Source organism: Ambystoma mexicanum, chromosome 5p (assembly GCF_040938575.1).
Source record: "Ambystoma mexicanum isolate Mex_15411 chromosome 5p, UKY_AmexF1_1, whole genome shotgun sequence".
Classification (NCBI taxonomy): Eukaryota; Metazoa; Chordata; class Amphibia; order Caudata; family Ambystomatidae; genus Ambystoma; species Ambystoma mexicanum.
The window spans coordinates 1,154,350,903-1,154,377,153 of NC_090930.1; the positions used below are offsets into that span (position 1 = coordinate 1,154,350,903).

Sequence of the window (26,251 nt, forward strand, 5' to 3'; positions counted from 1 at the left end):
TAAGCACATGGTTTGCCATGTCCTGATATATGATATTTATTTCTATCGCGCTCGTACACAAGTATTTCAGAGCGCGACAAGGCATGGAGGGGAACAGGGGAGAAAAAAACAGCGATCTTACTAGGCCCAGTGACATTGAGAACGCGCAAGTGCATGGGAGAGGGGGAGGGGAAAAGTGCATGGAAGGGGGGAGGAGTGGAAAGTGCGAAGCAGAGGAGAAACAGATAAATAACAATAAATAAATAATAGAGGCAACAAACAGTGGTAGTGCAGCCAGCAATTTGCAAGTGCTAGGTTTAAGGCTGCAGACAGGATAGGTCTGATAAGTGCAGGAAGAAAAAGGGGGGTCTGTATGGGTACAGATACAGAGCCCAGTGCAAGGGGTGGCCCGGAGGCAGTGCGGGAGGGTGGCAGGGTGAGCAGGTACCTGGGCCTGAAGGATAGAGGGTGGCCAGGTGCACGGTGCCAAGAGAGAACAGATCCGCAGGGGAGAGGGGGAGCGAAGGCAGAAGAAAAGAGGAAGGCCTTGAGGTGCTTCCGGAACCGGAGATGGTTCTCCTTAAGTTGTAGAGTGGCAAGGAGGCTGTTCCCTAGGGAGGCCCCAGCCAAAGACAGAGATCTACCCCCAGCTCATTTCTTTGAAAAACGACTGACCCTGAGGGAGATGGAGGTAGAGGAGCGAAGAGCTCGAGAGGGGAGGTATTTGCAGAGGGATAGCTGAAGGTATTTTGGACCCAGGCCCCAGAAAGCCTTGTAGACAATGCAGAGGGTTTTGAATTTAATCCTTGCATCCACTGGGAGCCAATGGTGAGATTTCAGAGCTGGAGAGATACGATCCCAGGGCTTGAGGCAAAGGACAAGTCTCGCAATCCTGTTCTGGATTAGTTGCAGAGGGCGGAGAGTAGAGGCAGGTAGATTTAGAAAGAGGCTGTTACAATAGTCCAAGCTAGAGAGAACCAGAGCTTGGGTTACCATGAGCTTCTGGGGGAAGGAGAGGAAAGGCAGAGTACCTCTGTGGAGGAGCAGTCGGAAATTTGACTTTTTAGAGACCCGAGAGATGTGGGCGGAGAAGGAAAGGGTGGAGTCAAAGATGACCCAGAGGTTCTTAGCCTCGCAGGTGGGGGTAGGAGGAGGGCCAAGGGAGGCCGGCCAGAGAGTGAGGGGCAAGAATGGTGAAGGTGTGCCGATGTGGAGGATCTCCGTCTTGCTGGCATTCAGAGTCCTGTGCAGAGTACTTAAAGGAGAGTTCCGGGACTTTTTTTTTATTGTCCCTACGGTTCGGCCATGTGTTTTTAAGCATAACTCGGTAGATCGTAGAAAACTTTCCTATGGACCTTACCCGACTTTTCGTCCATTAACGCACTCGAAATCAGCCGCCATTTTCTGATAATCCTATCATTTCCCCCCTTCGCCCTGGCTCACCTGCTTTTGCGGCACTAAATCAAATCCCCCGCCCCTGAGCCTGACATCAGCAGACGCGTACCGCCCATTTCCCAACGCCAAAGCACGTTTCGTGTCAACAATCGCTGCGCCTCAGCTAATGAAGTGTCGCCATGGAAATGGCAGGACGCCTCTTTCCTCAATAAGTATAAACACACCGTTTCACAACACACAGCAGCAGATTTTCGATTCCATTACTCTCTGTGTGTTACTTTGAGTATTCTGTGACTCGTTTTTGTGCTCTGGTCAGCTACCTTCGTTGATTGTAGCCCGTGTGAACAGATACCAGTACCACCGCTATAAATTATTTTACTTTCTTTACCACACAATGGCTACAATAATGCCGTATATGTACGAGCCCGAGTACACCGAGGAAGAACTACTGGAAAGGCAAGCACGCGAAAACGATGGGGATTCGGACGGCAGTTGGGAGGACCAGTCAACGGATGAAGAGCCTGGACCATGTCGCATGGACGGCGTCTCCACCTGGTGCACGTGCAATCGGTGCGAGCTAATGCCAACTGAGGAGGAGAACTGCTGCTGCCGTGAAAATTCCGGGTGCTTGGCCTACATTTCGGAAGGCGAGCCAAGTCCGCAATGCATCACCGAGCTGCCAGAGTTCAGGGAAGCCTGCCTCTCACGGACCGTGTTGAGGATGATGATGGTGCTCATGCACGAACTTCGCGGCACTGTTCGTCCGCGTAAGCCGAGTAACGAGTAAGTATACTCTGGTTGTGATGTCAGTGATGCCACTACTATTTCATGGTCGTCTCCCACATATAAAATTACATCTACATATCATTCGAATGCATGTAAATTGGTTCCATGTTGTGCATTTTCTAGATAGAATTTTTTTCAAAGCAGAATGACATTTTTTACCTGAATCGACAGTGATAAGAAAGTTTTGTCATTTTAATACAGTTTGCATCTTTCATTTTCACAGGTGGTACAGGCTGGTGGCCTATCGTTGCTTCACTTGGTGGCTTCACGGGAGGCTCGGACACCGCGTTCGGAGAGTAATACCTGCCTGTGCGGTACTTGCCATTAGACAACATTTCCCCAGCGACAGTGGACAATACCGCGGATTTTCCCTGGATGTGCTGCAACCGGAACTTTACAATGTGTAATGTTTATTATTTATGTTCAATTGAAATTAAGATCTAAAATAAAACCCAACATATATTTTAACAATGGTTGTTTTGATTTTTTAAATGAATCTAGTGTGTCTCCATTGAATAGTCTTCCTGTGCCTTGTCTTGTCACACCACATGTCTCCGGCCAGCATCCTCCCTCACGCTGGCCGCCCACCTTCAATCCACATAACCGTTGAACCCATATGCAGCAGACATACATATGTTATTTTGCGGGTTGGCATCAAGCCTCCCGGCCTTGCCTCCTCCCCCAAAAATACTTACCACACCACTTTGTTCAAGCGTTGGCAATAAAAGGCCGTTGGATTTTATTGATACAAAACATGGTTATAGGTAAATAATCAATATGGTTGATCATAATAAATCATCCTTTTGGGCACCGGGTACAGAGATGACCCCCTCTGGCCCGTGCCGCCTTGCCACCACAGGCCAGCCTGCTGCTGACTAACTGCCTAGGCATCCAGGGTCTCCAGGGTGAACTGCACCCATATATTTTCTCCTGGGAGGGTGAGGTATTTATAAACTCACCCCCCTGCCTTCCATGTACTAGATCCTGCAGCCTGCCTCTTACATGCAGTTAGATGGCCTCTCCTTGGTGAGGCCCTGCGGCAAACGAGTCTTGTCTGCACGACCACCGCCCCAATCCACCCCCCGCCCTATCAAAGGCAGTTCGCACCGGGGTACTTGTGCTGCCAAGTGGAGCTGTCAGGGAGCGATAAAGGCCAAGAGGTGCCAAAGACCATGTACACTTCAAAGTGGTCTATAGAGCATGGGTTGTTGTTCCCATGTCTACCGCCAGACCCCGTGTCTCTTGCCAAGCATCCCCCCTCACGCTGGACGGCCCCCTGCAATCCACATAAGTGTGTCTCCATTCACAAGTCTTCCTGTGTCTTGTCTGCACGACCACCGCCCCAATCCACCCCCCGCCCTATCAAAGGCAGTTCGCACCGGGGTACTTGTGCTGCCAAGTGGAGCTGTCAGGGAGCGATAAAGGCCAAGAGGTGCCAAAACCATGTACACTTCAAAGTGGTCTATAGAGCATGGGTTGTTGTTCCCATGTCTACCGCCAGACCCCGTGTCTCTTGCCAAGCATCCCCCCTCACGCTGGACGGCCCCCTGCAATCCACATAAGTGTGTCTCCATTCACAAGTCTTCCTGTGTCTTGTCTGCACGACCACCGCCCCAATCCACCCCCCGCCCTATCAAAGGCAGTTCGCACCGGGGTACTTGTGCTGCCAAGTGGAGCTGTCAGGGAGCGATAAAGGCCAAGAGGTGCCAAAGACCATGTACACTTCAAAGTGGTCTATAGAGCATGGGTTGTTGTTCCCATGTCTACCGCCAGACCCCGTGTCTCTTGCCAAGCATCCCCCCTCACGCTGGACGGCCCCCTGCAATCCACATAAGTGTGTCTCCATTCACAAGTCTTCCTGTGTCTTGTCTGCACGACCACCGCCCCAATCCACCCCCCGCCCTATCAAAGGCAGTTCGCACCGGGGTACTTGTGCTGCCAAGTGGAGCTGTCAGGGAGCGATAAAGGCCAAGAGGTGCCAAAGACCATGTACACTTCAAAGTGGTCTATAGAGCATGGGTTGTTGTTCCCATGTCTACCGCCAGACCCCGTGTCTCTTGCCAAGCATCCCCCCTCACGCTGGACGGCCCCCTGCAATCCACATAAGTGTGTCTCCATTCACAAGTCTTCCTGTGTCTTGTCTGCACGACCACCGCCCCAATCCACCCCCCGCCCTATCAAAGGCAGTTCGCACCGGGGTACTTGTGCTGCCAAGTGGAGCTGTCAGGGAGCGATAAAGGCCAAGAGGTGCCAAAGACCATGTACACTTCAAAGTGGTCTATAGAGCATGGGTTGTTGTTCCCATGTCTACCGCCAGACCCCGTGTCTCTTGCCAAGCATCCCCCCTCACGCTGGACGGCCCCCTGCAATCCACATAAGTGTGTCTCCATTCACAAGTCTTCCTGTGTCTTGTCTGCACGACCACCGCCCCAATCCACCCCCCGCCCTATCAAAGGCAGTTCGCACCGGGGTACTTGTGCTGCCAAGTGGAGCTGTCAGGGAGCAATAAAGGGCAAGAGGTGCCAAAGACCATGTACACTTCAAAGTGGTCTATAGAGCATGGGTTGTTGTTCCCATGTCTACCGCCAGACCCCGTGTCTCTTGCCAAGCATCCCCCCTCACGCTGGACGGCCCCCTGCAATCCACATAAGTGTGTCTCCATTCACAAGTCTTCCTGTGTCTTGTCTGCACGACCACCGCCCCAATCCACCCCCCGCCCTATCAAAGGCAGTTCGCACCGGGGTACTTGTGCTGCCAAGTGGAGCTGTCAGGGAGCGATAAAGGCCAAGAGGTGCCAAAGACCATGTACACTTCAAAGTGGTCTATAGAGCATGGGTTGTTGCTCCCATGTCTACCGCCAGACCCCGTGTCTCTTGCCGAGCATCCCCCCTCACGCTGGACGGCCCCCTGCAATCCACATAAGTGTGTCTCCATTCACAAGTCTTCCTGTGTCTTGTCTGCACGACCACCGCCCCAATCCACCCCCCGCCCTATCAAAGGCAGTTCGCACCGGGGTACTTGTGCTGCCAAGTGGAGCTGTCAGGGAGCGATAAAGGCCAAGAGGTGCCAAAGACCATGTACACTTCAAAGTGGTCTATAGAGCATGGGTTGTTGTTCCCATGTCTACCGCCAGACCCCGTGTCTCTTGCCAAGCATCCCCCCTCACGCTGGACGGCCCCCTGCAATCCACATAAGTGTGTCTCCATTCACAAGTCTTCCTGTGTCTTGTCTGCACGACCACCGCCCCAATCCACCCCCCGCCCTATCAAAGGCAGTTCGCACCGGGGTACTTGTGCTGCCAAGTGGAGCTGTCAGGGAGCGATAAAGGCCAAGAGGTGCCAAAGACCATGTACACTTCAAAGTGGTCTATAGAGCATGGGTTGTTGTTCCCATGTCTACCGCCAGACCCCGTGTCTCTTGCCAAGTATCCCCCCTCACGCTGGACGGCCCCCTGCAATCCACATAAGTGTGTCTCCATTCACAAGTCTTCCTGTGTCTTGTCTGCACGACCACCGCCCCAATCCACCCCCCGCCCTATCAAAGGCAGTTCGCACCGGGGTACTTGTGCTGCCAAGTGGAGCTGTCAGGGAGCGATAAAGGCCAAGAGGTGCCAAAGACCATGTACACTTCAAAGTGGTCTATAGAGCATGGGTTGTTGTTCCCATGTCTACCGCCAGACCCCGTGTCTCCTGCCAAGCATCCCCCTCACGCTGGACGGCCCCCTGCAAACCGCATAATGCCACGACATATACACGTCATTCATTCACAAACACACCCGTTTCGAATTCTTTATAACCCACTTCATATTTCTAATGAGAACTTCTTTGCACTTTGCTAGTCAACCCGTGAAGGTGCTGGTTATCTGCTCTTCGTCTCTGTGAACTTCCGTGACCACTTCGAGGAAACTCGTCAGTTTGCAACCTGTGAACTGCTCCCTGTTCTACGACAAGAAACTACTCTGATCCCTGCATCTAACTGTTTGCTCGTCAAGGTAAGGCCATGTACCATACTCATTTTGCGTCCAATTTCTTTTCGTTCAAGACAGTACATGCAAGGAACTAGTCACATGTTCTGAGTTTAGTCAAATTATTTTTCTATTTTTTTAAAGTTATTCAAATACTTATCCGCATGTGAATAACGTGTATAGTTCCAAGAACCAAAACATACCTTGCATTGAACCTTTTATGTGTCATTTAATTTTTTAACACATTGGTATTCATAGAGAATTGTTGATCTTTACTTTTCAGAACTTTCCACAATGCCTGCCTGTTCCATTGGCGGTTGCGCTTCGAAGACCCATAATAAATCTGAAGGTACTATAATGCATGTTTTCCCTAAGACAATAGATCAGATAAGAGAATGGGTCCGATATTGCGGATATCCACCCTCTGAGCTTGAAAGTAGAGTCCTAGAAGTCTTTGCGGACAAGAGGGGTGATCGATACCGCATCTGCAGCAGGCACTTTACCTCTGACATGTACTCCACATCATTGCTAATAAAGAAGAACACACCGCGAGCGAGGCGAAAATTGCTCTCAACCGCTATTCCCACTCTATTCGTCCACATCCCTCCACTGGTGAGTCAAGTTTACGTATTTATCTCTCGGCCTTGCGGTAGTGTGTAGCATTAGCTAACAATAATTTCCCCATTTATGTATCCACTCAATATGAAGGCGGAAGATTCTCCATCCGTGTCGTTATTGCAGTCATCAGCCACTTCAAGCGCCTATCGGGTAATCTTACTTGGCTATTCTGCCACTGACTTGTTTTAGGCATGTAAATCAATAGTTTTAATTTATCGTCTAATTATTTTACCTAATGGTACACCCTTGTACTCGTCCTCTAGTCTTTGTTTTCAGTTATAATTATTGTTATCCAAAATAATTCAAGTACTGTCTTTCAGGGAGATGCTGAGGAGTCCAACGTATTGACGACTACCGTTGATGTCACTCAGATGCTCGAGGTACGTTTCAGGACAGTTCCATCGATGGAGATCATCAGATCTTGCATTCTTGTAGCGTGATTGTTACACACAATGTTTCTTTCGTTTTTAGCCATTGATATGTCCTTCTGTCGTCGCCCTCCTATGTGTCTTCTTTTTTCAATATTGTGTTCATTACTAATGAAAGTCCTATGTTTCAGGGAGTCGATGGAGCATTAGTCCAAGAAGAAGGGGGAGCGTGCAGTTACGGGTCGGCGCAACAGCTTGCAGAAGTGTGCACCGCAGTTACATCGTCCCTTGATGTTCTTATGCATTTCGAGGTATGGATACTGACAGTTCAATCAAGCGAAATCATATGACGTGATTACATCCGCTATACTTCCTTCTTTATTAACGCAAGTACTATGTTTCAGGGAGATGACGGAGCTTCTTCTACAAGAACATCACCCCTAGTAGTTGATGCAGATCTCTGGGTGGTGACACTTCCAACGATCGAGCAAATCGAATCATATTTACATATCCATTATTTATTTTAGACAACTGATCATTTGTGCAGGTCTATTTAGATGAGCCGTTCACGCCTGCACAAAGTTTCTGTTCTTTTTATCAAAATAGAAAACCATACTAATGCAATTACTGTGTTTCAGGGAGTCACTGAAGCATCATCTTCAATAATATCATCAATGGAAGTCTATGAGGAGCCCGAGGTATGGATCTTGACAGTTCCATCTAACTAGATCAACAATGCGTGAATAATTGTCGTTTGAATGTTCTACACAAAGCGTTCATTCGTGTTTTGCTATTGAGATGCACGTGGGTATTGGTCCCCAAGTACATTTTGTTTTTTCGATATTATTATACATACTAATGAAAGTTCTATGTTTCAGGGAGTCGATGGAGCGTCAGTGCGTGATGGATGTGCTTATCAGGAAAACATAGTCGTTGCAGCGCAAGAGGAAGTGGAGACATGCACACACGAGTCAGAGCAACAGCGTCCTGATGTTGAAGTTCGAGGCAAGAAAGTTTCAAAGAAAAGAAAGCAAAAGAAGGTTAGTGTCCTGGTCCCTATATTATGTTGTTTTTCACTGTTAATAGTTCAATACTGTAAGTTGTGTTTAAACTGAACATCCCTTTTCCAATCTGTCCTCTAGTTGCGAGTGGGTGTACGAACTAGATCTACACAGACAGTGAAGCGAACGAGAGATGTTGCTTGTCAAACCTTTTGGCAGGGACTTGAGACTGGAGATGCATCGTGCCAATGGGAAGAATATGAAGTGATTGACAACGGAGCTATACCACCACCAGCCATTGATAGTGAATGTCCTCCTGGTAGTTCGGATGCAGTCGGAGATCAATTCACAGAATCCACACCCGCAAAAACTAAGACCGCGAGAAAGTTGAAGAAATTGTTTTATTCACCCATCGCCGGAGAAGGAACAGATGTTGCAATGGAAGAGAATGAAGTGGACGACAATGAAACACCATCAATATCACTGAACATAGCGGAAGACGATATCAGAGATTCTACCTTTCATGTGAGTGACATGTCCTCAACGTTACAGGCCGAACCAGCTGGGATGCAGAGTGACAGTATAAGGAAAGAGGCCAAATTCATTGTATTCGATAGTTGTTTGATTGATATTATTATTCGGATGAAATGTGGGCATTCGGTTGGTGGGGAAGTATGTGGGGAGCCATTGATTAATGTGACTCGTGCAATTCGAGGCACTAACCTTAAAATACATGCCACCTGTACAAAATATCATCCTTTCACATGGTCTGCACAACCTATGCTGGGACAACTGCCAGCAGGCAATCTACTTTGTGCAGCGGCTGCACTTTTTAGTGGTTCAAGTTTTAAAAAATTAGAGTCTTTCTTTCAGTTTGTGGGAATCCATTTCATTGCGAAAACTCAGTTCTACAAATACCAAACCGATTATCTATTTCCAGCCATTAGCGAAGCTTGGAGAATGGAAAAAATGTCTATTGATAGTACATTCGCGGGCAAACGGTTCAGGCTAGCCGGTGATGGACAGTGCGACAGCCCAGGATTTTCAGCCAAGTACTGCACCTACCACTTTCAGGACATGGAAAGTAAGAAAATTGTGAGTTCGGTGGTCGTGCAGGTGTCACAAAGTACATCCTCAGTGGCCATGGAGAAAGTTGGCTTTGTAGCATCATTGCAAGAACTACAATCGCGGGGAATGGTGATCGACCTGATAGCCACGGACAGACACGTTTCAATTGCCAAGACAATGAGAGAACAGTACAAAAATATAAATCACCAATTTGACGTTTGGCATCTTGCAAAAACAATCAATAAAAAATTGTCGGCTGCAGGTAAAAAAAAAGAATTGCAAGGTATTTCACAGTGGTCCAAGTCAATCAGCAACCATCTTTGGTGGAGCTCAAAAACATGTGGAGGGTCGTTGGAAATTCTACTGGAAAAATGGCGGTCAGTTATGCCACATTGTACAAACGTTCACCGATGGAACACGAACCAACATTTCCACAATTGTGAACATGGCCATTTGTCCACAGAGGAGGCACGGAAGAAGAAGTGGTTGATTCCTTCATCACCCACTCACAAAGCCATTGAAAAGATTGTATTTGATAAAACTATAACAAAAGCTTTGAGGGGACTCACGGAATTCTGCCACACAGGAGATTTGGAGGTGTTCCACAATATGTGCCTAAAGTACAGGCCAAAACGATTGCATTTTGGCATGGAGGGCATGATAAATCGGACTCTTTTAGCGGTCTTGGCACATAACCATAATGTTGGCCGTCAACAAAGTAGGACGACCGGAACTTTAGGGACGCTTCGCTACAATAAGGCCTTCACTAAAAGAAGTAAACAATGGGTGATCAAACCAGTGTTTGAGGATATGCAATATGAGTTTATTGAGAGACTTATTGTTGACGTCCTAGATAGGCACATAAATGGAGTTGTGAACGAACCTGTGCAGGGGACAACTGCATTGCCACCCAACATTGCCTCTGTTCCATGTCCACCTAAAGAAGAGCTCATTGAGAAATACACATCACGGTTTAAATGATTGTAATTTGATTGTCTGTTCTCTCGAGTCTCCTCATGTCGCAGGCCCATTGAATATGTGTATCTATCCAACCTTGTTCATTTGCGCATTAAATTAAACCAAACAGTAATATAAATCATTTTTCAAAAAATATAGAATGTCTCCGTATTTATGGTTCTGTGGGGCTGCAAAGCACGCAGACAAAATGCAAAGATGGAGTGTAAATTTCAAGTCCTGTGAGATGGCCTTACACTGAATGTAGCTAACTAGGAATGTGTGCTCGTTCAAAGTGAAGGTCAGCTGCTTTGATTTTTTTCTCGGGTGCCAGAATGGCCCACGACTCAGTATAAGGTTCTATTGTTATTTGACCTTGACAGGCCGGGACCACGTAAGAAACGATAATGAATATAATTTCAGAAACGAAAGCTATTTCATGTTCGTTCATTAGAAGAAATAACGTCGGCATAGAAGGAGTGGTATTTCGGGGCTGCCCTACGCACAGACACAATGGAAAATGCAAATATAATGTAAGTAACTCTTTAGATGAGTTTATACCGCAATTTAATTACTATACAGTAGCTTTAAAGACGGGTTAAGTTGTACTTGTTCGTTCTATGTGGCATATTGTTTTGTACCGCGCACTATCTTGGGGAGAACCGTCTCCTTTTACGGAAGCACCTCAAAACCTTCCTCTTTGCTTCTGCTTTCTCTCTCCCTCTCCCCTGCTACAACTGGTCCACTGTCTGCGATCTCGGTCCTGGGCCCTTCCACTCTCCACCTGCACTCCCTGTCAACCCCTGCACTGGGGGACTGTCTCAGTATCCTACAGCCCCCCCTTGACATATAAAACCCAGTTGCACTGTCCTAGCTATGAAATAATTTCCCGACCTAATATATAAAATGAATAATTGTAATAAAGATCTGATGGTGAGACTAATTTCATTTTTTATGTTTTTCAAACAGGTACTTCATCCATTATTGTCTGTGTCACGAGTACCAGACACCGGCGGATGGCTTCTATAATCGCCAATTGCTTCTCCGCGTGAACAACGTTAGCACCCTGACCATTTTGTGGGACGATCGCCAAGTACAAGTATGCCCTTACGCGGTACTAACGGCTAGATGCAACATACAGACCGTTGTGGTGGCCTAGTGCCTCGTTGTTGGAACAGCCATGCGATTATCAGTGCGACCGAAGAGCTTATTTTATCGTAAACCAACACCCTGTGTACTGCACACGAACATCGCTTGCCTCAAGACGAACTATTTTGGATCGAGAGCAAAGAAAAATGCAAATCGCTGAATATTCTCTAAAAATTTGATGTCCAATAAATGTACTTTGCCAAATGTACAATCTTGCAGTTTGCTTTTAAACCACAGTTTCATATTCCGAATTGTGGCGCTGTATTGTGAGATGATCTAAGACCCTGTGTACAGCAAAGGAACATCGCGTGCCTCAAAACGAACTTTTTGGAACGTGAGCAAATAAAAATGCAAATCGCTGAATATTCTCTAAACATTTGATGTCAAATAAATGTACTTTACCAAATTTACAATCTTGCGGTTTGATTTAAAATACAGTTTCATATTCCGAATTGTGGCGCGCTGTGTTGTGAGCTGATCTGTGTTGATTTCCGGGTTCTGTGTGGAGTCGCGTAGAAGACGCCTGGGCGCGTTTGCCTACGCAGCACAGTCACGTCACGGATAGAGGCGGGGAATATGAATGTTTTGATGAAGTCTGTTTCAGGGGCGGGGGATTTGATTTAGTGCCGCAAAAGCAGGTGAGCCAGGGCGATGGGGGGAAATGATAGGATTATCAGAAAATGGCGGCTGATTTCGAGTGCGTTAATGGACGAAAAGTCGGGTAAGGTCCATAGGAAAGTTTTCTACGATCTACCGAGTTATGCTTAAAAACACATGGCCGAACCGTAGGGACAATAAAAAAAAAGTCCCGGAACTCTCCTTTAAGAGAATTGGGAAAAGTGTTTGTGTGTGCCTAAAGCTTCACAAGACAATAGTTATTTAGGCCACTTTACAATAATATAAATAAATGATATCACGTTTTTATATAGCAACACACACCAATTGCATCCTTTTCTTAAATACCATTACAGTAAGTGTTATTAGGGACTACTAAACTCAAACGGGTGATGCGCGCTAGGTGACCCATGCCAGGAGCAGAGGAGAGACTAAGTATAATGCCCGGTATCGATAAAAGCAAAAACATTTGTCGGCAGCACGAGTCTGGTGGTAATTATGTGCCATATATGTATATTTAGACATGACGTGTCACATCGCATGTCTCTGTTTTTAGCCAACAATATGAGCAATCCCCTGCTGAGAACGAATACAAGATAAAGTGGCTAGTGTTGCCAACTTTACAAAATGGTTTTGCAGAACACCAGACGTGGTGGCAATGCATCAGAAGCAGTTTACGGCACGTGCAGTACCATACGGCATAATGGCCGCTCCTTTCCCATCTACCTTTAGTTTAGCATTAGTTGCAAAAGGCAAATGTCCACATCCACAACACAAAAAGTATCAATACTGTATAACAGTTATCCATACAGGACACTAAGCTGTTAGATTTCTCTTTAGGGGCTGTCTGTTTTTCCAGAAAAGACATGCAGACCACTAATTTGTATATGCATTGACATCCGGAGGCGAAGCAAGAAGCCAACAATAAGTAACTGTGGCAAGGGCGGGGACTGAAGCAATTACTTCACACCATACTACCCTACCACTCAACCCCGGAAGCTAAACTGTTGTAAACAGTTGTAAACTCTTCCATCTGTGGTCTAGTTGCATTTAGAAAGTCTGCCTAATAGCATATCTGTGGTGTAGTTGCATTTAGAAAGTCCGCCTAATAACATATCTGTGGTCTAGTTTGCATTTAGAAAATCTGCCTAATAGCATATCTGTGGTGTAGTTGCATTTAGAAAGTCTGCCCAATAGCATATCTGTAGTCTAGTTTGCATTTAGAAAGTCCCCCTAATAGCATATCTGTGGTGTAGTTGCATTTAGAAAGTCCACCTAATAACATATCTGTGGTCTAGTTTGCATTTAGAAAATCTACCTAATAGCATATCTGTTGTGTAGTTGCATTTAGAAGGTCTGCCCAATAGCATAGCTGTAGTCTAGTTTTCATTTAGAAAGTCCCCCTAATAGCATATCTGTGGTGTAGTTGCATTTAGAAAGTCTGCCTAATAGCATATCTGTGGTCTAGTTTGCATTTAGAAAGTCTGCCTAATAGCATATCTGTGGTGTAGTTGCATGTAGAAAGTCCGCCTAATAGCATATCTGTGGTGCAGTTGCATTTAGAAAGTCTGCCTAATAGCATATCCGTGGTCTAGTTTGCATTTAGAAAATCTGCCTAATAGCATATATGTGGTGTAGTTGCATTTAGAAAGTCTGCCCTATAGCATATCTACAGTCTAGTTTGCATTTAGAAAGTCCCCCTAATAGCATATCTGTGGTCTAGTTTGCATTTAGAAAATCTGCCTAATAGCATATCTGTGGCGCAGTTGCATTTAGAAAGTCTGCCTAATAGCATATCTGTGGTCTAGTTTGCATTTAGAAAGTCCCCCTAATAGCATATCTATGGTCTAGTTTGCATTTAGAAAATCTGCCTAATAGTATATCTGCGGTGTAGTTGCATTTAGAAAGTCTGCCTAATAGCATATCTGTGGTGCAGTTGCATTTCGAAAGTCTGCCTAATAGCATATCTGTGGTCTAGTTTGCATTTAGAAAGTCTGCCTAATAGCATATCTGTGGTGTAGTTGCATTTCGAAAGTCTGCCTAATAGCATATCTGTGGTGCAGTTGCATTTAGAAAGTCCACCTAATAGCATATCTGTGTTCTAGTTTGCATTTAGAAAGTCCCCCTAATAGCATATCTGTGGTCTAGCTTGCATTTAGAAAATCTGCCTAATAGCATATCTGTGGTTTAATTGCATTTAGAAAGTCTGCCTAATAGCATATCTGTGGTGTAGTTGCATTTAGAAAGTCCGCCTAATAGCATATCTGTGGTCCAGTTTGCATTTAGAAAATCTGCCTAACACACAACTGTCACCTAGTAGAATTCAATAAGTCCACCCAATAGCATATCAGTGGTTTAGTTTCATTTAGAAAGTCTACCTAATAGCATATCTGTGGTGTAGTTCCATTTAGAAAGTCCGCTTAATAACATATCTGTGGTTTAATTGCATTTAGAAAGTCTGCCTAATAACATATCTGTGGTTTAGTTGCACTCAGAAAATCTGCCCAATAGCATATCCATGGTTTAGCTGCGTTTAGAAAGTCCACCTAATAGCATATCCGTGGTTTAATTGCATTCATAAAGTCTGCCTAAAAGCATATCTGTGATGTAGTTGCATTTTGAAAGTCTGCCTAATACATAACTGTCGCCAAGTAGAATTCAGAAAGTCTGCCTAATAGCATATCTGCGGTCTGGTTGCATTTAGAATGTCTGCCTAATAGCATATCTGTGGTCTAGTTGCATTTAGAATGCCTGCCTAATAGCTTATCAATGGTTTAGTTGCATTCATAAAGTCTGCCTAATAGCATATCTGTGATGTAGTTGCATTTTGAAAGTCGGCCTATTAGCATATATGTGTTGTAGTTGCATTCTGAAAGTCTAACTAGAAACTGTGAGATCGTTGCATTTAGAAACTGTGAATAATCTCACCCTGTGGTGTAGTGAACATGAAAACGGTAAACAATCTCACCCTGTGGTATAGTTGTACTTAGAAACTGTGAATAATATAACCCTGTGATATAGTTGAATATGGAAACTGTGAATAATCTGACCCTAGAGTATAGTTGAATTTTAAAACTGGGATTAATTTTACCCTATTGTATAGTTGAATTTAGAAATGTGAATAATATCATCCTATGGTATAGTTAAATTTTAAAACTGTGATTAATCTCACCCTATGGTATAGTCGAACTTAGAAAGTGTGAATAATATCACCCTGCGGTATAGTCGAACTTAGAATATGTGAATAATATCACCCTGTGGTTTAGTTAAATTTAGAAACTGTTAATAATCTCACCCGGTGGTATAGTGGAATTTAGAAACTGTGAATAATCTCACCCAGTGGTATAGTTGAACATAGAAAGTGCGAATTATCAGTAAAGATAGTACAGTTAATCATAGAGAGTGTGTACAATTAACATCCGGTGGTATAGTTGAAGTGGGAAGGTGTGAACGAAATCATCCATTGCCAACTATAACACATTTCAAACTAATCCAAACCATGAGTCCAACAAACCCACCAAGGTCTGCCGAAAATGACCCCCTCACGCCCGCCTGCCTTCCCGCCCGCCCTACCTCCCATCCCCCCTACCTCTGATCCCCTCATTCCCCCAAACCATCCTGCCCTCCACCACGTCCCCTACCCATCCCCTATCCAAACACCAAGCCAGAGGTGCACAATGGCGAGCCAACCATCCTAAAACCACTGTTCCTCCCATCCCCTCCTCCCACTGGCCTACTATCATCATACCCGCTCCCCCGACTAATGGCCTGCCTAGCCTTCCAAGCACACCCAGCCCCGCTACCATCCACCCCCCACTCTCCTCATCAACTCCCACCATCATACCCCTCCGACCGCACCCTTTCCCCTCCCTAAAAATTGCACGCCTCGTCCTTGCAAGAAAAGTAGCCGCTTCCCTTTCCCCCCTCCCTACCCTTTCTCACACAGCAACCGGAACAAAAACACTGAAGAGAAAACATACCTGGTCTCCCTCAATCTCTCAGTACTCATCGCCACTCCTGTCTTGACCCACCTCCTCATCCTCCCAATCTCGATCATCACCACCCTCCCCCCCGCCTCACCCTACCTGAAACCCCTCTCCCTCAAATTCTCACCAACCTCAACTGAAACTCCTAACCCCCTCCTTCAAATCCTCCGACCCAAATCCAATCAACTCGTCACACCAGTCCAATCCCCCCAAACCCACCAACCCAACTGCCCGTCTACTCTTCCCACCGACCACCAACCACCCCCCCCTCGCTCCCCATTTTTCACCCTCTCCCCTCCCACTCCCCACCTCTGCAACTCCCTCATCATCCTCCTGTTCCAAAGTAAATTGCATCCTTTTTAATGCCCAATCTGTAGCAAAATACAGACACAGCATCTTTGACCTCCTCGCCTCTGACAAACCGGACATGGTCTTTATCATGGAAACCTGGTTCTCTGACGATTTCGCCCCTATTGCCAATGAAGCCTTCCCCCCAGACTACTCCCTCATCCAACGGAACCATCCCTCTAGAGGAGGAGGAATAGCAATCGCCTTCAAGTCTCACTTCCACGCCTCAATCATCGACAACCAGCCATCCATTCCTTCCTGCGAATCACTCCTAGTAAAACTATGCCTCCCCCCTTCATTCTCCCACACCTTCCTAATCATCTACAGACCCCTGGCTATGATAGACAATTCTCAAACAACCTCTGTGACTCTATTGCCATTCTCCAACTAAACCATCCCACCCTCACCCGTCTAGGAGACTTCAACATATGGCTTGACATCCGCACCAACCCTATGACCCACTCTCTGGTTGACAGCCTAGACACGATTAACCTCTATACCCACATAAACGGGCTGACTCACTATAAAGGACACACACTTGATGCCATCTTCAGCTCCCACAACCTGATACATCTAAACCCTTCCACCCCTATCATCTGGTCCGATCACTTCATTGTTTCTTTCGCCATTCGCTCACCCAACCCGCTCCCCTTACCGGAACCAGAACCTCTGAATCTACGCAAATGCTGGAAGAAACTAAAAATCCTTCCCGACCTAGTCGATGCACTCTTTTAAGCTCCTCCCCCAACCCGCCTACCCGATGAACTCCTAACCTCCGACGCCTTTGACTCATGGCTCAACACCTCACTAATCCTGCTCACCCCCTCTTGCAAACCATCAGCTCGCCATAGCCTTTTTCCAAGATGGTTCACGCCAGAACTGAAGACCACTAAACAGCTATATAAATCCTTAGAACACAAATGGTGGAAAGACAAAACAGCACTGAGCAGATCCACCTTGGCCCGGCACCATCCCCACTACAAAGCCGAAATCCGGAAAGCTAAAAAAGGCCATTACAACTCTGAATCCTAAACTCTAAAAACCCCAGCAAAGAACTTCCCAAATCAGTGCCGAATTCACCAAACCATCATGTACCTCCACCCTTCCCACTCCCTCACAATCACAGCTCTCGAAAGAACAAACTCTCCAACCAACAAACTAGCTCTCTTGCACCCACCAGGCAATCCACCCACCCTACCTGCCATCCCACAGCCTGCGACCGCTACCCAACCAACTTTCGACCCCTTAATTTCAATATCAACTGACCAATTTCTCAAGCTTCTCTCTGCCCGCAAACCCTCCGGCTCCCCGCTGGACCCCTGCCCAGCCACAACCTTCAAAGAAATGTTTGCATCTACCTGCGCTGGAGAACACGCAAGAACCATCATAAACGACTCCCTCTCCTTGGGAATTTTTCCAGACGCATTCAAAACTGTTCATGTCAAGCCTCTTTTAAAAAAACCTTCCCTCAGCCCTCTCGAGCCCAAAAACTACCACCCCATCTCAAACACCAGGTTCCTTGCCAAACTCATTGACCGAACCGCCTACTCCCAACTAAATGCCTTTGTCGAAGCCAACAATCTCCTAGACCCCGCTCAATCAGGTTTCATAGCCCGACACGGAACCAAAACCACCCTAACCTCAATTTGGGATGACCTTAAAAACACTGCTGATTCTGCGGGATGCGTCGCACTAATCCTTCTTGACCTATTCACCGCCTTCGACACAATCAACCACTCAATCCTCCTTGACCGCCTCCACTTCCTGGGAATCCGTGGAAACGCTCTCAAATGGATAGCATCCTTTCACGGCAATAGGAACCAAATAACCCTACTCTCCACCTATGCTTCCCACATCAGACCAGTCAACACCGGAGTTCCACAAGGAGCATGCCTATCAGCCCTCCTGTTTAACCTCTATATGTCCACCCTCCCACGAATAATCCGCTCGCACAATATATTGTGCTACAGCTACGCAGATGACACACAACTAATCCTAAAATTCCTGAATTCAAAACCCAACTGCCAACCCGACCTCGCTTGCTGCCTCCTCGACATAGATCACTGGATGACCAAAAACCACCTCTTGCTAAACCCCTCCAAAACTGAAATCATGGTATGTGGCAACACCGAACTTCTTCCGCACCCGCTACCCTGGCCATCTGCCATGGGCAATTCCCCGACACCCTCAAATTGAGTAAAAAACCTTGGATGCACCCTAGACTCAGACCTAACCCTCTCGCACCAAGTCTCCAAGTCCTGCCACTACCACTTTAAAACCCTTAGGCACATTTTTCCATACCTCTCTTTGCCAACAGACTCTCCGTGGTCCAATCAATTGTTTTGTCAAGACTGGACTATGCTAACCCCCTCTACCTCGGAGTCCACGCGTACCAACTGACTTAACTACAAAGAGCACAGAACGCTGCAGCCAAACTGCTACTAGCACTTGGCCCAAGAGATCACATCTCCCCAGCCCTCAAAACTCTGCACTGGCTTCCAGTTGCCCAAAGGGTGACCTTCAAAACCTTATGCCTCTCTCACCGAGCAATGCATAAAACCGGACCTCAATATCTTCAAGACAAACTAAAACCCTACCATCCACCACGCACTCTAAGATCAAGCTCTGCCGGCCTCCTAGTCATACCAAAAACCAACTCAGTCAGGTTAGGTGGATCATCATTCTCAGCCCTGGCCCCCACTCTGTGGAACACACTTCCACCCCACATCCGACTCACTGAGAACCTCATGTCTTTCCGCAAATTACTGAAAACATGGCTCTTCCCCTACTATCGACTCTTAACTCAAACTCGATAACAGCAATCATTGACCTTATACCAAAGCTGCTTTATCATAAATAACAATCCAGCAGCATGATCCGAGCGAGAAATCGAAAACTAATAACAGCTAATGTAAATTAAAATGGATAAACTGAATAGAATTAATAAACTGGATGAAAGCAGTGAAGTGGATGAAATTAAGGAAATGGATGAAATGAATGAAATGGACGAAAGGAACAAAGTGGATGAGTGGAAGAAAGTGGACTAGAGGATAGAAAGGAGGAGTACATGATACAGATGGAGTGCACGGAATAGATATAGTGCATGGAACGGATAGATGGCATGAAATGACGAAGTCCATAGAATGAAATGAACAAATGGAATAGATTAATCAAGTGCATGACATAGATGGGGTGCATGGGATGGATGGAGTGCATGGGACGGATGGAGTGCATGGGACAGATGGAATGCATGGGATGGGTGGAGTGCATGGGATGGATGGAGTGCGTGCAACGGATGACGTGGGTAGAACGGATGACGTGGGTAGAACGGATGAAGTGGGTGCAACGGATGAAGTGGGTGCAACGGATGAAGTCGGTAGAAAGGATGAAGTGGGTAGAAAGGATGAAGAGTGTGGAGCGGATGAAGAGTGTGGAGCGGATGCCGTGTGTGGAGCGGATGCCGTGTAGGGAACTGATGCCGTTTATGGAACTGATGCCGTGTGCAGAAAGAATCGAGATTTCGGAAAGGATGGAGTGTGCGGAAAGGATGAAGTGTGCGTAAAGGATGGAGCGTGCGGAAAGGATGGAGTGTGCGGAAAGGATGGAGTGTGCGGAAAGGATGAAGTGTGCGGAAAGGATGAAGTGTGCAGAACGGATGAAGTGTGTGGAAGGATGAAGTATGTGGAAGGATGAAGCCGATAGAACGGATGAAGTGGGTAGAACGGATGAAGTGGGTGGAACGGAAGAAGTGGTTGGAATGGATGGAATACATGGATCGGACGAAATGCATGGATCAGAAGGAATTGAACAGATGGAGTGCATAGAACTGAGGGAGTACATGCTACTGATAGAATCCATCGAACAGATAGAGGGCATGAAATGGACATTGTGCAGGAATGGTTGGAGTGCATGGAACAGTTGGAGTGCATGGAACGCTTGGAGTGCATGGAACGGTTGGAGCGCATGAAACGGTTGGAGCGCATGAAACGGTTGGAGCGTATGAAACGGTAGGAGCACATGAAATGGATGGAGCATATTGGAGCGCATTGGAGCGTATGGAACAGTTGGAGCGCATGGATAGGTTGGAGTGCATGGAACGGTTGAAGTGCATGGATCGGTTGTAGTACATGGAACAGTTGAAGAGCATGGAATGGTTAGAGTGCATGGAATGCATGGAGCATGAAGCCGCTCGATCTCAAGCACCTACTGACAACCACCATATCACATCATCACGCTAACTCTCTTCTATACACCACCACTCAACTAGAATACAGCGATACTATGACACATTCGGTATAGCTGTTCTCATACCAACATCTGCCACATACTCCCCATCATCCTAACTAAACATAGCTGGCACACCCGCTAGCCTAGGCGTTCTCCTCAGGCCTAACACAGCCAGAATCAGTCTGGTATCACCCTGCCAGAACAAACACATTCTCCTGATCTCCCAACCATCAGACCTACCACTAAGAAGCAGCTATCATACATGTGCCACACCTGCTGCACACATATCCGGTGCACACATGCACCTTATGACTCTCTCTACTGACTTGAACTACGGTTCCCGAGGGCGTTCAACCTACCAGCGCCTTGAGATCATACCAATGGTACATAAGGCGCTATATAAATGCAAAGTAAAATAACATAACATAACATATACATTGACATCATCGTAAGTGACATCATAAAAAATAACATTAAAAGGTGCATCATCAGTTTTTGCTACTCTATGGCATCGTTGGTAGTGACTTTAAAATATGTTTCCAGGTGTCAGCAAAGTGACAAATACATTTGTGGTGTGAAACCTATGAATGGTCACTGTTATTAGTATGTCACAACTCTATCGTTTAGTGAACCAAGGAAGCAGATCTTTTTAATAACAAAAGCTGTAAACTCAATCACTTCAAAGCAACTACCAATTTTTGCAGCTAAAGAAAAGTGAGAATAAATAATTTACCCAGAATCACACACACTGCTTCAGTGGAGAATCCTGGATTTGGGACCAGTCTGCGATTTAAGCACCTTATCACATAGCTAAGCATATATAGTTTATATAAGTATTTGTTAAGGTTTGAGTTTCAAGAGATTAAATAATATTCGGATTTATAGTAATGCCTTGAAAAGTACACAATCCATATAACTGTGACATAATACAAAATGTTATAGAAAACCGTTGAACAAAAAGAATATGATTCTAGTTTTATTTTCTCCTTCCTGAATGGAAGATTGCAGCAGCATCCAGCATCCCGCCCACTTGGCACCTTCCAGGTTGCCGCTCTTTTTCCCCAATTAGCAAGCCCCGCCCACTGGGTGCCTTCCTAGTTGCTGCTCTTTTTCCCCACTTAAGGAGCCCTCCAGCCTCTTTTCCTTTGCAGATAGGGAGCAAGTGCAAGTGGATCTAGGTGACCTGGCCTAAGCCCCGCCCACCGAGCACCTTCCAGGTTGCTGCTCTTTTTCCCCACTTAGTAAGCCCCACCCACCTGGTGCCTTCCTGGTTGCCACTTTTGTCCCTACTTAAGGAGCCCTCCAGACTCTTTTCCTTTGCAGATGGGGAGCAGGTGCAAGTGGATGGTATCCAGGCATTGTTTCAAATACATAGTTTCGAATCACAAAGTTTCGAAAAAAATTCATCGAAAAAAAGCATTTTTCTGTAGGTAAAGTTTTTTTTACTATAATGGGTTTTAAGTTTTTTTTCTCGAAACTTTGCCATTCGAAACCTTTGCATTCGATGCAATCACTAGGAACCAAGTGGATCTACGTCACCCGGCTAAAGCCCACCCACCTTCTTAGCCCTGCCTCTTCCTTCCTACTCTTAGCTCTTATATCAAAGGCGTCTCTCGGCCGGGCGTCCGAAGTGAAGGGCTGACGAAGAAAAGGACAATTCCTATTTGGACCTGAAAGGGCTGACCAAGAAAAGCACAATTCCTGTTTGGACCTGAAAAGGTTGACGAAGAAAAGGGCAATTGCTGTTTGGACCTGAAAGGGCTGACGAGGAAAAAGGGCAATTCCTGTTTGGACCTGTTCGGACCAGTAGGAACCAGGGCCCGACCCCCTCCTCAGACAGCAGGTAAGCATGCACCAACATGTGTTTACTCCCTATGTCCCTCAGGCTATCCCCACGCCCTCTGGTCCCCCTGTGATGTTCCCTTGTGCCCCCCTCCCTTTTCGCACACAGGTGTTCCCTTGTGCCCCCCCCCCCTCGAGCCTACTTCTGCAGGAGTCTGTCCTAATACATTCTGGTTTCACATCACCGTCTTGTGGGCAATGTTGGATTTGACTTTTATGGACTTCATTGATTCACGGTGCGTTACCCTTTCTCAACACACATGCTGGACTTCCTTTGCTTTTTTTACTCATGGTGGCCCTGAATCATGCTGTTCCCATCTTCATCTTGTGTCCTGGCTTGCAACATTATGTGTTACTACTGACTTCTGCAATTGTATTCACTCTCCCCTCTTGCTTCTCCACTCTTTTTGACTGCTTACTCTCTGTTCGCTCCTCCTCTCCCTTTCTCCCCTTTCCTATCCCTTCCCCTCCTCTCCTTACTTCTTCTATGTACTTACACTATCAGAATTGTCCGTGGACCTAGTATGGTAGCAACCTCGTCTGTCTCCTAACCCTCACCCTTACCTGTTGCCCCCACCCCTCCAGCACTATCTGAAATGTCGTCAGGCCTAGTACGATAGTCGCTTGTTTTGTTCCTCCCCTCCCTTTCTGCACCCCTCTCCCTCGACTTTTGTTTTTCTCTGGCTCTAACAGAAATGCTGTCAGGCCTAGTACGGTAGTCGCCTGTCTGTTTCCATTTTCTTCCCACTCTCCCACTCCCTTGCTTATCTATGTCTTAGCTCTTGCACTATCTGAAATGTTGTCAGGCCGAGTACGATAGTTAATTTCACATCCTTACTGTTCATGGCCTGTTAGAATGCCATTGTATTTTCCCTTGTTCCCTCCCTTGCCTTGAAGCATTTTGAAACACATTGTGTATAGGTGCTATATATATAGACTATCATATATCATATCAAAGATACGGGAGCTTAAATAAATGTTATTTGGGTTTTTAAACTGTATTTGCAACGAAATAAAATGCAATGCAATATAAAGACACCTGTTTGAGTATTTATTTCCCGCAGCATGCAGCGTTCTGCTCCCCTCCCATATATTATCACCTTCCATTTGCATGTCCTAAAGGACAATGGTCCTTCCCCAGACACCTATGTGTCTGGGTCATCAGCCTCTATAGTCTCTTATTGTAATGCTTTGTTGACACAAAGTGGGATCTCAGGCCTGCACTTTCTCTTACAGGCTGTGTGTGGGATGCGGGACACAGCCAATGAAACTGCAAGAGTCCTGCAAAATGAGGGAAGGTTGGCCTCCTTAAAAGTTGCTTGGTCGTTGGGCTGCAACCTATTTAAGGGTCTTGCCAATCACATTTTATATCTCTGTGCCATCTTCCAAAATGCAGCAACAATCTTCATGCACAATGCAGTGAACACCAACCATTCCATGTTCTCGCTGATTCAACTAAGCCAGGTAGGCCCAAGGCCATTCTGCATCTCCGTTTCTGTGGACCACTATTGGTCTGGACAAAAAGACATCTCTATCTGCTGCTAACAGAATGTGCCCTTTCTCTCACTAACGTCACATAGCATAGGGTAAGTATCATATTCATTTTGAAGAGCAGAAGGTTCTTTCTCAAGCTAGTCCAGATCAGTCCCAAGTACCTTAAGTGCCCCCAAAGTCTGTTGATATTGCAATCCCTCTAATGTAGTCCTTGAATGATTCCCATTATATTTAGACTGCCTCAACCGAGCCCACATACATAATCCACCAGTGCAGCAGGCTTAGAGCCTGAGAGGGGCCTGGAAAGTATGTTAGAGCAAATGTACACCTTCAAAACAATCAGCAAGTGATCAGAGAAAGTGCAAGTGTTGGGGTGGTCAGGAAAGGTCCCCACGATCAAGAGTCAAGAGGGGTTCATTTTGCGCACACCATAATTGTGACTAGAGGTGCAGCAAACTGGGTGTGATGTTGCAATTTCATATGTACCCAGTGTATGATATGATATGATATGATATGGCATTTGTAACGCGCCTATACACAAGTGTTTCAAGGCACGACGAGGCAGGGAGGGGGGAACAAGGGGAAGACAGACAACGATCCTAATAGGCCAGGTGTCATTCAGATCGCGCAAGTGCAGGGGTAGGGGGAAGGGAGAAAGTGCATGGGAAAGGGGAGAGGGGGAAGTGCAGTACAAGGTAAGTAGAATAAAATAAAATAAATAAAGAGGGCCAGCTGGTGGCAAGTGCAAGGTAAGTGCAGACAAGTGCTGGGAAGGGGGGGCTGTAGGGATACAGAGACAGTCCGGCAGTGCAGGGGTTGCCAGGGAGGCAGTGCAAGTGGAGAGTGGCTGGGCCCAGGACCGGGGTCGGTGAGAGTGGCCCAGTTGCAGATTCAGTGCAGTTTCAGCGAAGAATTAGCAGGGGAGAGGGAGAGAGAAAGCAGAAGCAAAGAGGAAGGTTTTGAGGTACTTCCGGAACCGGAGATGGTTCTCCTCAAGTTTCAGGGAGGCAGGAAGGCTGTTCCAGAGGGAGGCCCCTGCCGTGGAGAGAGATCTACCCCCAGCTCGTAGCTTCGAGAAGCGGCTGACCCTGAGGGAGTTGGAGACGGATGAGTGAAGGGCTCGGGAAGGAAGATATTTAGGAAGAGAGAGTTGAAGGTATTTAGGCCCCAGGCCCCAGAAGGCCTTGTGGACAATGCAGAGGGTTTTGAACTTTATCCCTGCAGCCACTGGGAGCCAGTGTAGAGATTTCAGTCCTGGAGAGATACGGTCCCTGGGCTTGAGGCCAAGGACAAGTCTCGCAGTTCTGTTCTGGATGAGTTGCAGAGGGCGGAGAGTGGAGGCAGGCAGATTAAGATAGAGGCTGTTACAGTAGTCCAGCTTTGAGAGAACCAGGGCTCGGGAGACAGTGAGCTTCTGGGGGAAGGCGAGGAAGGGAAGAATACCTCTGAGGAGGTGCAGCTGGTAGTGTGACTTCTAAGAGACGTCAGATATATGAGGAGAGAAGGAGAGTGTGGAGTCGAAGATAACCCCGAGGTTTTTTGCCTTGCAGGTAGGAGCAGGAAGAGGGCTAAGAGAGGCCAGCCAGAGAGCTGCAGGGAAGGAGGGGGTGCGTGTGCCGATGAGTAGAATCTCAGTCTTACTGGCATTAAGGCAGAGGTCACTGGCGGCACACCATTCCTGGATAGCAGACAGACAGAGATGAGGGAAGGAGAGGAGGAGGCCGAGGGTAGCCTGAAAATGAGCTGGGTATCGTCCGCATAGCACTAAAAGTTGGGGCAGAGAGCGGCGATGCGGTGGGCAACGAGTGCCAGATACTGGTTGAACAGCCAGGGGGAAAGATTAGATCCCTGGGGGACACCACAGGTGGAGAAAAAGATGTCAGAGAGGAAGGACCCCAGTTGGACCTGGGAGGGTCGATTGGAGAGGAAAGAGGTCAGCCAAGCCAGAGCCTGACCAGTGATACCCAGGTTATCACTGCGACGGTTGAGCAGGATGACATGGTTGACAGTGTCAAAGGCAGAAGAGAGATCGAGCAGGATGAGAACACACGGAGTGTTGGAGTCGCGATTCAAGAGCAGGTCCTCACGGATGTTCAGGAGAGCAGTTTCCGTGCTTCTGGCGGCTCTGAAGCCAGATTGATGGTCATGAAGACTTCCAACAGATTCAGCATGGAGGTTAAGCTGGGAGATGGCCAGTTACTCCAGGAGCTTGCCCAGGAAGGGAGTGATGGAGATTGGGCGATAGTTAGCCGGGCAAGAGGGGTCAGAAGAGGGTTTCCTAAGAAGAGGGTGCACAAGGGAGTGCTTAAGGGGGAATGGGAAGACTTCAGAGGCGAAGGAGTGGTTGCAAAAGTCAGCCAAGGCCGGAGCCAGGGACTCGATGTGGTCCTTGATAGTTTTGGAGGAACAGGGGTGAACCTGTTTAGACAAGACTTTCATAGATCGGACTTGTCTGGA

At 46.8% G+C, this 26,251-nt stretch overlaps 1 protein-coding gene across 8 annotated transcripts in view; it reads right to left on the reverse strand.

The window, feature by feature from the left end:
* The window catches only part of RIPOR2 (RHO family interacting cell polarization regulator 2), a 1,323,029-nt gene that overhangs the window by 383,350 nt on the left and 913,428 nt on the right, over positions 1–26,251 (reverse strand). The gene's annotated exons all lie outside the window — the stretch shown is intronic.